The 12941-nt window shown below is 36.3% G+C and overlaps 2 protein-coding genes across 2 annotated transcripts in view; one reads left to right on the forward strand and one right to left on the reverse strand.

Moving 5' to 3' along the window:
• Positions 1 to 10056, reverse strand: part of LOC146460141 (uncharacterized) — a 28417-nt gene extending 18361 nt beyond the window's left edge. Inside the window, exon 1 of the mRNA XM_085088449.1 lies at positions 9991 to 10056. The gene's annotated coding sequence lies outside the window, so the exon portion shown is untranslated. The remainder of the gene's footprint in view (positions 1 to 9990) is intronic.
• Positions 1 to 12941, forward strand: part of LOC146460115 (uncharacterized) — a 457503-nt gene that overhangs the window by 427689 nt on the left and 16873 nt on the right. The window lies entirely within an intron of this gene.

The raw sequence follows: 12941 nt of genomic DNA on the forward strand, positions 1-12941 counted from the left end.
GAAAAGACGCAAAACCCGATCAAAAAAAGCCCCCATATTGCAAGGAAAATTTCGCTTGTGTACAAATTTAAAGGGAAGAAAATGACACGTTCAGAAATCCTACGCCGGGAAATCTTTGGACATCTTAAAATAATTTTTTAATAACTTGTATCGATCTGTGTGTTCGAACAATAACCACGACTTCCAATCTATAATGCCTAACAAGGGCTCATACAGTACTTTACCCGTTACTCAGATTATCCTGTAAATTTGCCGGATGGTGTGTCGTACTAATGTACGAAGTTCCACTGCAAACTCAGACTGATTTGGTTGAAAAACGAGAAGAAACATTCCATAGCGTTTTCGCTGTTTGACTGACAATAAGATATAAAATCAATTCAAATTAAAAAAAAAATAAAAATAAAAGTAAAAAAAAAGCCAAAGCTAGCATTTCTTAGAAGGTGACAATTAACCAATTAATTTAACCGTATCAACATCCTATTTTCTTCCACTTCTTCTTTTTTCTTTTTTTTTTTTTTTTTCAAAAAGCCCCATCCGCCGTCCGCCATCCAATCTCCTCGGTTCCAGACTACTGGAGAGGAACTGAAAGTTTGGACTGCTGAGCTGAATGTTTGAATCGCCGAAGTGCATGTTTGAATCGAGCCACTGCACAACTACATTGTGAGACTATGTTTGAATTTATAATCTGGATTTCATATCTTAAAATTAAAGTGCAGAATGTTTCAACAGCAGGATTTCAGCATTTTCTATCGAAATTGAACGCGGAATTTATGGTGTAGTGTTTGAGTTTCAGGATTTCATTGAAGAAATGCACGTTTGGATTGAATGATCAAATGTTTGAATTGAAAAACGGCATGTTTGAATCGACGAAATGCATGCTTGAACTGAATGATAGGCCAGGCAATACAAGGAATGCATGTTTAACTTAAAGAATGGCATTTCTGGATTGAAGAAAAGGGTGTTTGGATTGAAGAATCGAATGTTTGAAACAAACAATTCCATATTTGGATTGAATGATGGAATGTTTGAATCGACCCATTCCATATTTGCACTGAAGGATTGAATGTTTGTATTGAAGGATCGAAAGTTTGAACCGAACAATTGCAGGTTTGAATTGAAGGATCGAATGTTTGAATTGATAATTTGAATTTGGACACTAAAAACGCGCCATAGTCAACACCCATTCCATAATCAAGTAAGAAACTGAACAAATAAGCTGATTTTCCTATTTTGCTGTTTCCTAGTATTTTGGAGTAATTGCCATGGGGGGCGTCTATTAGTTAGGGTGAGTTTCTTACAAACTCAACAGCAGGGGGTGGGGGTGGGGGGTGGGGGTGGTGTTTGGTAGATAAGAGACGTTATTTGAGAGGTGGTGTCTATTAGATCATTTACGGTAATTCAAACTCTTAAACAAGTTTTATGTTATGTACCGTAAATGAGGAATGATACTTACAAGTTCAACATGAATTCACCCATGGCTAATCACTAGCGAGAGGTAGCGCTTTCATAAAAGGAAAACTCAGAAAGGGGAATGGCTTGTCTCTTTTTGCTATATTTTCAACTTATGTTGCAGGCTGGCAAATTCTATAAAATCTGCAACAGCCTTACCCTTTGTTTTATTGTTTCTTCAGTCGATTTGCTTATTACTATGAAATAATTTTCACTTTGTTTGCCATTCAGTAGTCCAGTGCTTTGAAAGTGCAACACCTACTAGGCAAAACTGCCATTTTACAAGTTTGTAACATGTTGGCTGAAGATGGTTTCAAGGTTAAGTATCAGATTATTTGGGAAAATTGGAGGCAATGGTAAAAAAAGACAATATTCTTCATATATTACAAACTAAAACATCAATGTAAATTACAACATTGTGCTAGCTTTACATATTGTTTTTCAGAAATCACATTGTTATTTGCGAATTTAGTTGACAAATCATAAAGGTAAGAAAAAAATCCTTTTCACCGACCTAGGTCGGTCCAATTGGAAAATCAATGCTGTCAGCTTTGAGTGCTCAAGACCTCAGCCATTCTTTCTTTCTTTAGTAATTAGAAGAGAAAATTCCCTCCAAAATAAGTCTGTATTTTGTAAGTTTTGGTTTTGGTTCCCTGTGAAAGACAGACTGAGGGTTAAGGTGGAAGCAGGGGATGAGAGGTCAAAGTAAACGTCTTTGAATGGACTATTTATGCTCCAAGTGTTAGTGTCGCAGAGTGAAAAAATGGGGGGGGGGGGGGGTGTACAACCCCCAACTCTCCAGTTGAGGAAGGTAACAAAAATAATCCTGGTTTAGTTGGGGTAAATTAGTTTGTCATTTTTGTATAGCACCATGAACTAATCTAGAATTAAGCACTATTGTTATCATTATTGTCTGAAAATATTAACAAATGTTTTTGATCTTTTAAAGTCTTTTAGTGGGCATGGATGCCTTTACAATAGAACATTAAAGTGATCTTAAGCCTATGTAGATAATTTCAGCATCTAAAGTCAGGATCATCCTATAGCACATTAAGAGACAATCCATTCACATATGAACTGACCAAATTACATAGAAAAGAATACTTTCATGTTAAGATACCAGAATAATACATTTTGTTTGCATCCCAATTGGATAATCACTGTTTGAGACAGAAATATATCTGTTGGCTAAACATGCTCTTCCATGCTCTATGATTTTACAATGTTGACATAAGGCAGCACTAATTTATTTGTCAATGTTTTAGATCTGCATGTAAAGTTGAACTTTTTGAGCTCTCTATTGACAAAGACCCTCTAAACCTCTGAACAGGTCAAAATCAGACCTCAAACGCCAATTTCCGTCTTGAATTAAACCTGGCCACAACAGAATACCAGTGTGACATAAGCATAAGCATAAGAGTAGCAACTTGAAATCACTGCACATGAATGTAATGTGATACTTGAGCTTAGGTTTAGGGTTATCTCACAAGTATAAGTCAAGCATAATATGTTTTTTTCATCACAGGCATTAACAGAGAAATAAGTTGAGCTTGACTTGAACTTGACTCATGACTCAAATTGACTCAGGATTGAGCTTGACTTACCGTAAATGATCTAATAAGCGCTGAGGGCGTTTATTGAATTTGAAGGGTCCGAGGGGGGCATTTAAAACATAAGAGGCATTTAAAAGAGAGAGGCGTTTATTCTAATAAATGTAACATGGTAACCTAAATACGGTATTATAACTGCTTGTTTTTGGGATGAGGACATCTCACCTTTATCAAAGCACTCATTTACACATCTTATAAAACTATCACCAATTAGAGGCCAGAACTTTCTATAGAATTCAATAGGGATGCCATCATTCCCTGGTGTTTTGTTGTTGTTAAAAGAATCTAGAAGGCGAAAACATTCCTCGGATGTAATTTTACCCTCGCATGTGATTTTCTGTTCCTCAGAAAGTTTTGGAATATTTAATTCACTCAAAAAAGCGAGTCTTTTTAACGCAATATTCGGATCATTGTTACCAGTTTTATACAAATTATGATAGAAACGCTCTTGTTCCTTCAGAATGCTAATTGGATCCGTATTAATAGCACCGTTTATGTAAAGTTTTCGTATGTGTTTCTTTACGTGATTCCTTTTTTCCAGATTCAAGAAATACTGTATTTAGTACTTTTTTCTCCGTGTTCATGTCATCGAGCACGTGCACGTATTATTATTCCTTCTGTTTTCTCTTCGTAGAGCGCCTCTAATTTTTCTCGGATTGTGTGATAGTGAGTAATGTTAGAATCACTTGTGTTTTTTTCTAATGCTTCCTTTGCTTTGTTTAGTTCCTTTTGAAGAGTTTTTTCCTCAACATCTCTTTCTTTCGCTTTCTTTTTTGAGTGTGAAATAGCGTGACGTTTAATGTTATATTTAATCCAATCCCAGGTTGAGCGGTCGTCTGACAATTCCTTTTGCCCTTCTGCAGTCCAAATTGGGATCATTTCTGTGACACTCTTTACATACTCTTCATCAACTAACAGAGAGCAGTTCATTTTCCAATATCCCAAACCTCTTAGTTCGGTTGCCAATTCTTCTATATCTAAAGTAATTGCATCGTGATCTGTTCTAATTGCGGGAATAATATCAGTTGATTTTACAAGGTCATTTAAATTGTTTGAAATTAACCAATAGTCTAAGCGGCAAAAGATTTTGGGAGATTTTTGGCTCCACGTATAACTTCTTGTGTTTGGGTTCTTAATTCTCCATATGTCTACTAAATCAAGCTCGTTTTGTAAACAGTCAATACGTTCCACAACTGATTTTCGTTGATTTAGATTTCCTCCTTTTTTATCACAAGCTGGATTGAGGGGGCAGTTAAAATCGCCTCCCATAATTATCTTTTCCTCGGTGTCGAGATTTTCCTTTCTCAATATATCAAGTAGATTGTTTACGAATTCTATTTGATCTTTGTCTTTGTTTGGAGCATAAATATTTATTAAAACATACCTTGAATCTTTTATATCGGCTTTTAAAATTATATATCGTCCCATGGGGTCCACGATTGTATGCTGTATTTTGCAATCAAAACCGTTTTTTATCAAAATTGCCACTCCACGTGAATTGGAGCTACCGTGACAGGCAATAAGCTCTCCACCCCATTCATTTTTCCATTGAACAATTGTTTCAGCAGTGGAATGAGTTTCTTGTAGAAAGGTTATGTCTGCATTGCGCTTTCGGGACCAAGTAAAAATAGTTCTTCTTTTTTTAAAGTTGCTTATGCCCTTCACATTAAGCGAAATCAACTTAAAAGACATCGTACTTGCGGAAAGTAACATTGGGACTGCAGAATCCATTAATCAACAGAACAAAAGATGCAATATAGATACATGCAATATAAATACAGGCAATATAAATACATGCAAATCACAAATGCAAGAAATAAGCAATTTAAAAACAAACGATTCGCCGATGTTGCTCGAACTAAATGTATGATGCTAGTAAACCTAATGGGGAAAAAAGATTATATTCAAAACGGAAAAATAGGAGAACGATATAACAAATGCAAATAATAACTAAAATTACTAAAGACCTAATGTGATAGCAAGTAAACAAAAAAGGTTTGACGAGCGATCGAACAAGCATAGTCTAATAACGGTGTGTTTGCCTCCTGAAAACCGGTCGTGTAATTTAATAAAAAAAAATTGATGATGATTGAATAATGTAGTATATCTAGGTCTGTTCATTTTTCCTTACACCAACGACTTATGAGGTATTAAAGGATATGAGGTAAACAGTCATAGTATAATCAGGTTGCCAGTTCTTCTAATTCCCAAGCCTCACTGATTCTAAGCGGTCTGGACTCCTCAGTTTTCCGAACAAAAATTTTCCCATCCACAGTCCAAACTCGATTGATCTTTTCAGCTCTTTTCATTTTTCTTGCCTTAGCCAGAATTTCTTGTCTGTATTGTGTAAGGTTCTCGTTTATGAAGATTCTTCCTTCTGTATCTCCCTGTGTTGACCCGATGATCTCTGTAGTATTCGTTTCTTTTAAATTAAATCTTCCTTTATAAAATTCTCGTCTCTTCTTGTATGTAGTGAAGCGAACAATTATGGGTTTAATGGCTGGCGACTTTCGGTACAGTCGATGTACAATGTCAATGTCCTCGGTTGTTACATCTACTGACATTCTTTGGCCCGTTTTGATGACAATGTCTTGCAGGTTTTCACCTTCGAATTCTGGAATGCCATGGATTTCGATATTAAATTTACGCGTATATTGCTCTAAGGCATCGTGCTCGTATTCAAGTGTTTGCACTCTCTTTCCCAAATCAAATACTTCGCTATGTAAAGCGTTGTTTGTTGAAACAAGTTTCTCATTTTGCGTTTTGAGTGCATCTACCATTTCAGCGTGAAATTGCATCGAGGTCTTCACATTTTCCACGTCCTTTCTTAGTTCCTGATTGTCGTTTAATATCGTTGTAACATCAGCTTGTATTTTCATTAATACTTGCCATATTTGGCCGATACTTGGTTCTTCACTCACCGAATGTAACGTTTGTGCCGACATGATGGCCGGGATGTCACACCTCGTGGCGTCTGTCAAATTGGATTTCTTTGCTGCGGGAGAGTTTTCGTCGCTGGAGGACGCGCTGCTTGCTTCACTCTGTTTCCTTTGTCGGTTACGCTTCTTGTTTGTCATCATATATACTGTTTGCTTTCATTCTTTTCGGCTTTAAGGAGGCGAAAAGGGCGCTCTACAGCGAAATGCGTCTGTTCGCTGTGACCATCTCGTGCACTGCAGTGCTCTCGGATATGAACTCGGCCAAAAGTTTATTTGAATTGTTGGACATTTTCAAGGACATTTCGGGCCTTAAGATTAATTGCACAAAAACTGAGGGTATGTGGATCGGAGCATCCAAAGAAAATAAAACAGAACCTTTTGGAATTAGATGGCCTATGGAACCAATAAAAGCTCTCGGAGTATACTTCACTTATGACCTAAAACTGCTCAAAGAAAAGAATTTCATCGAAAGACTGGATAGTATTAAAAAACTGATAAACATTTGGTCTTCCAGAGGTCTTTCAATCCTTGGTAAAGTGACAATAATAAAATCCTTTCTAATTCCCAAATTTGTTTATGTATGCTCACTCCTGCCAACACCCAATGAGCTGGTGAAACAATTAAATCAATTGCTATTGGAATGGAACAGATAAAGTAACGCGTGTGTCAACAATAAACGATTATGGGGAAGGTGGACTAAAAATGATTGATTTAGAAAGCATGGTTAAAGCTTTGAGATTGGCATGGCTTAAACGAATATTCAACGCAAACGATGGGACATGGAAGCGGTACTTACAACACCAATTGAAAACAGTTGGAGGACTGTTCTTTTTAAATTGTAACTATGACGTTAAGGATTATACATTCACCTCCCAGTTTTATCGAGAGCCTCTTCTGTGGTGGTCACAATTTCGCGACAGTTTCGCTACTGACATAAATTGGACAAATGTTATTTGGAATAATAAAGAAATAAGAATAGATAAAAAGCCCATTTTTTACAAGAATTTCTATGAATCCGGATTTATTTACATACGTGATCTCCGACTTGATTTGAATATCAACGATTCCTTTAGTTACGTTTCAAATAACATTGGAAAAATTAGCATTCTACAGTGGGCGGGCCTTCGACACTCAATACCTGATTTCTTAAAAAATACGCGTGATCAAATCCACCCACTAACGCCTTCTTCGCTTCAGATAAATAACAGCATTTTTGATGTGAAAAAGAAGAAATCGAAAGATTACTATTCGTTATTTGTTGCGAAGAAATCATGGCCACCTAATATTGTTCATAAGTGGAAAGGCGATTTTAATATATCAGATGATTTATTGAAAGAATCTTTCATTTTGCCTCACGATGTTGCACTCGAATCGTACGTTAAGGCCTTTCAGTATAAAATTCTCAATAATATACTCTACACAAACGCGAAATTATGCAAAATTAGTTTTAGAGTTGACGAATTATGCACTTTCTGCGAAACTGAGCGAGAAACACTATATCACCTACTTTATCAATGCACTTATGCTAGGCAGTTTTGGAACGAGTTTTTGAATTGTATTGGCACCGCTTGTCAAATCAGGTGATTCACCTGACTTTGGAAAATGTCTTATTCGGAATACTTTCAACACCATGCCCTTCACATATACTGCTTAATTACTTTATTATCATTGGAAAACTGTTTTTGTGGGACTGTAGAAGAACACAAATACATCCTAAAATACAAGGTTTTCAGAACACGATAGCTATCAAATATAATATTGAAAGAAAAATAAGTAAGAAAAAGTTTTATGAAAAGAAATGGATATTCAAATGAGAAGAAATTGATAACTACGTGAAAAGTCTTTAAAGCTGATTCGCCTAATCTACTATTTTTTTTTTTATCTGATGTTGCTCGGTTTAATTGGTTTAATTGGTTTATTTAGTTAAATTAGTTGAATTATTATTATTATTTGAACTATTTGATTTGCTTAAAAATAGAAATGGGGTAACTGTGCAAAATGTATCAATTGTTATTATTTTAACCTATATATAATATTGTCAATGAAATTGTAACTGCTCTGTAAATGATACATTTCAATAAATATTATATAAAAAAAAAAAATTACGGTATTATAATAACCTAAATGACAGAGCTTTAGCAGACTATCAAACGTGAAGTAGGCTAGGACAAGGCGAAAGAAAATTGCTGATATCCTAAGCACAGAGATCAAGAACATTAAAGATCGCCATCCTCACTTTTGAACTGGAAATAGAGCAAGACGCAACTCGCACACCGGTGTTAATTAAGCAGCAATGCAAATAAATTCATTGATTGTATTGTACATCTGTTTCGAGTTTATGTCTGGTTTTCAGCAAAGGGGGGCGTTTATTATACAGGGGGCGTTTGTTAGAGAGGGGCGTTTAATACAAACTTGACAGCTTAGTGGGGCGTTAATTAGATAGGAGGCGTTCATAAGAGAGGGGGCGTTTATTAGATCATTTACGGTATGCTACAAGTAATCTCCTCAGGAATGCTTGTAAAAAGTAATGAGTAGGTAAGGATTTCTACTGAAAAGCTGCAAACTGGGCAACAGCAACAATACTGATGATGAATCATTCATGACACTTTGGACCATTCTTTAGTGACATCTGTTACGAACAGAAAGCACTTAAAACTGAAGGAGAAACTAAAGATATATTTGGGCTTGACCGACACTTTGCCCATGAATCAAGCCTGACACGGTGTTGAACTTCAGTTCTAGTATGAGAAAACTCCCTAAGATTTTATTGTCCAACATGATTTTATATTATTGAGTAGTGTGGTTTCCTTTCAATAAGTTAAATTTGAAGTGAAGTTTAATTATTTAAGTTGAAGTTAAATTGAAGTGGGTGAGATAGTTTTCTCTAATTGTTGATTTCCTTCTGTATCTTATTTGAACCTCTTTTGTTTCCTGCTATTGACTCGGAAAAACTCTGTGGAAGTACCCAGAAGAAGCTAGAGCAATTAATCATCATCATAACATTGACTCGGCTTGCACTGCTTCAGGCTCGAGATTTTTAAAAACAATCACTTGTAACGCAAATTAAGAAATAAACAATAAACAAACCCTGTTCACTGAATGGAATCTCATCCAGTGACAGCAATCCATTACACGTTCTCCCTTTTTGACTTTTAAAAGTCAAAAAGTTAAACAATCGCTGTATACAAAAGGTATCTCGTCTCAAATTTCCAACCAAGGTTCTAAGTTTCTCACGCATTTGGAAGTATAGACACAAGCTTTAGCCATAGGCTCAAGTCATAGAAGGCTGTGTTCAAAATCACAGATAAGGTTTTTAACTAAAATATAATTATATATTTTTAAGAAACTAAAATTTGACTTGTTCGAGAAAAAAAGTTTCATTCAGTGAATACTACATGTACGATCTCTTTTTTAAAAGCTTGCAAAAGACTCCACAACAAGCTCACAACTTCGCGGCTCAAGACCGCTAAATTTGGCTATTGTTTCAGTCTTTTGCATTCGCTTCAGGGTCTTCCTGCATAAGTTCTCACTAAAAACTGAACTTATTTGCCACAGTCTCGGCAGCTGCCGAAGTGAATGCCCAAAAGAGAGCCTTCAGGCAACAAAATCTAACGGAGCCACCCATTCCTGAATGACACACTTCAATCAGCATGAAGTTGTGATGTTCATCAGTGTTCGAGGAACGGTTCTTTGAAATAATTTGTGCAGTTTGACCAAAACTCAAGGTAAGCCCTGTGGCAATGTCGCTTTCAGCTTATAGGAAGCAAATACTTTAGAAGTCAGACTTTGCCAAAATTAAAAGACAACAAAAACAGCTCGTAGAATGTTCCAATGCCCTTCTTTCAAAATGGCGCCCATCGGCGGACAAGACGGCTAAACCTTCTATCGATCATCTGTCGGTTGCAATTGCACTTTGCTCGTTTCTATCGTTCGATCCTAACACCTAAAGAATTAATTTACGTTTGAGAAACACTGAAAATAGTTTGTCTTACCTTCAAATAGAGGAAATTTTACTTCTTTGCCACTCGATCACAAGCTAGCATCGACCACAAACAAAAAGTGAAGGTACAGACGCGGTTACTCAGTGGAGTGTTGGTGGACTGGACTTGTGATTTCAGTGGATTGGATCTGAGGAGTGACTCAGTTTTCGCCAGTTCTACGGCCGGGAAAGTAAATTTTACAGTGGATTGGCGGTTGAAGAGAATTTAAGAAAAAATTATTGTCGTACTTGCAACAGCTACTTATTATAGAGAACATTAGCGCTTAGAAAAGTATTAATGAATTTTGAATGGATCAACGAAACGAAATACAGTCTACTCTCGGCGCCTTGCGGACACTTCGTCGATTACGGACAGCAACTAAATCACCGGCAAAAAATAAATTACGGACGTTTGCCTCAAATAAAGACCCAGTATATATGGACTCTTTTTCTTAAGGACGCTAACTCGCGGTCCCGAGGGTGTCCGAAATAAAGGGAGTTGGCTGTATTTAGCTAAAATAACGATATGATTTTTTTTCAACTAATTTATCTGTTGCTGTAGAGAGTAATTGTTTTACTGATTCGATCAATCTGTCGTCCTGATTTCATTTTTTTTATCGGAAATGGAAATCCTGGTTTCTACTCTTCATATCTTTTTCACGGGTGTATTATAATGACGAAATTTCACTTTGCAAGTATTGTAATTTGTGAAATTTTAATGGAAATCAATGTTTTTCTCTTCTATGTAAGCTATTGCCGCACTATTTATGCGAGAAACAGCGGTATGAATTAATCAAGCGAAAGACATTGCCCAATTTGGCAATAATTGCGACGGTAACGTAATTTACAGTGAAAATGAATTTCAATTATAGCGACGAATTGGAGAAAAAAGCTTTCCAGTTGACTGATTTTCAAGTTTATCGAGAATATAGAAGCATGATATCGAGACTCTTTAATCTATCTTGCATGTTTATGGCTTTTGGATCTCGTTTTCAAAAAATAGTTACAGGGTTTTTCCCACTTATACTCTTAGCATTCTCAAACTTGTCCAATATGGCAGTCCAACAACAAGATCCGCTCCAATACTTTATACGCACGTGAAATGCAAAATTTATTGTTCACGGACGTACGTGCCATAAACAAGACCTAAAATGTAGAAAGCGTAAACAGAGCGAAAAAAGGCCAAGAAGGTAGCACTTATCTGGAACTAAGAAGTCAAACAAATGCAAAAATACTATCGGCGCACAACTGAACTTTCGAGAACTGAATTTTTAGAAAATAGACGAGAAGGGGTAAAAACTAATCTCTCGGAAACTACATTAGTATATCTGACAATAAAAACGAAACAGCACGTTTGTCTGGCAAAATTGTCATGCTTAAGTTATCAGTTAACTTCACAACTTAAATGTTTTGTTCAAGTTAATAGTTTTGATCTAAAATGGACGGTAAAAGTTCACATTTTTATTAAAAAAAATGATAGCTCGGATCATAAATTGAGCTAAAACTGTGATCCTGCAGGGTAGTCAATGGATAGATGTTATAAGAAAGTAAAATCTAGCAATATTGTGAGAGTGTAAATAACGTTACTGTTTGGTATGTAAATTACGTTACCATGTTTCAGGCCCTTTCCGGTAGTGTTCGAGCAAAGCTTACCAATCAAAAAGTCTGTTACTAAAATCTTCACTTTATAACGTTTATATTACTGGGACTGTGGACCCTAAAATGATAACAACGAAATTTTTAAAGGCATCTGTTCACTGTCTCCGTTACATTTCTTTTAGCAGTCCTAGACAAAAACATGTATTTTTTTGTCAAAGAGGGGGTCGAACATTTTTTCCTATAACTCAAAAACCACTTGGACGTTTCTTGTCCAAATTTAGGAAACGAAAATTTAAATAATAAACAATTCAAAAATTCTAGTGAAAAGTGGATCAGAAATACTTTTTTTTTCGACTTTTCCAACTGCTAATGGTCCCTGTTAGCTGAAAATGGGTGTTAAGTATTGATGGAAACTGGAAATAGGCCTTTTGCACTAACTTGCCACATGGTATAAAATCCACCATACTGGATGGCAAAAGAATGTTGTAGTTTTGAACACGAAGGTATTACAACCTGTCAAGCTTGACTTTCCTTTGTTCTCGATATCCCAGTTTAGGATGCCACGATTTTTTGTCATCTAGTATGACGTGTTTTTTTCCATGTGACCAGTTACTGCAAAAGGCCCATTGTTGTTACTGTTATTTCGTGAAATAAAAAATATGACAATACCTAACTGCAGCTAATAAATTTTAAAACTGAAAAACTGGGTCATTCTCATGTAATTCCGGAGTTTTGGTTGCTTTTGTTGCACGCAGAAGATCTATTATTTAAATAGCCTGTCAATAGACTCCTAAGGCCTCGGTTTGGGGGTGAGAGAGAAACCCTCGGACAGGGAACAGACCAATGGGCCCTTTGCAGCTGATGGTCACATGATACAAAATCAACCTTGCTGGAGAGCAAATTGCGCACTGGGACATCCGAAATCCAGTCACACTTGAATTTTCTTTGTTTAGAATGTCCCAAGGCGTATAGCTCGCTCTCCAGCATAGTGGAATTTGTACCATGTGATTTATAACAGGAAAGCTAGTTATATTAAAAGATGCCTGGAAATCGTAATAGATGTGCAGCATAATAATGTATGTGTAATCGATGAGTAGTCGCTGGCTAATCAATAGGTAATCGATGAGAAATCAGTAGCATCAACGAATAATCAATGACATTGATGAGTAATCGATAGGCCACGAAATTTTTGTTCATCGATTACCCATTGATCATCGCCAATAATCAATGACTAATCAGTTGATTACTCATTGATGTCATTGATCATCGATTAATTACGTCTGGTTGTATCCTAACCCGACGAAGCTACTCGATTCATTGAGCGAACGGCAAGTCTATTCCGGGGGAAGGAGTTGGGGTAGGGGT

The sequence above is a fragment of the Pavona decussata genome, unplaced genomic scaffold, assembly GCF_977016875.1.
Source record: "Pavona decussata unplaced genomic scaffold, jaPavDecu1.1 SCAFFOLD_214, whole genome shotgun sequence".
NCBI classification, from domain to species: Eukaryota; Metazoa; Cnidaria; class Anthozoa; order Scleractinia; family Agariciidae; genus Pavona; species Pavona decussata.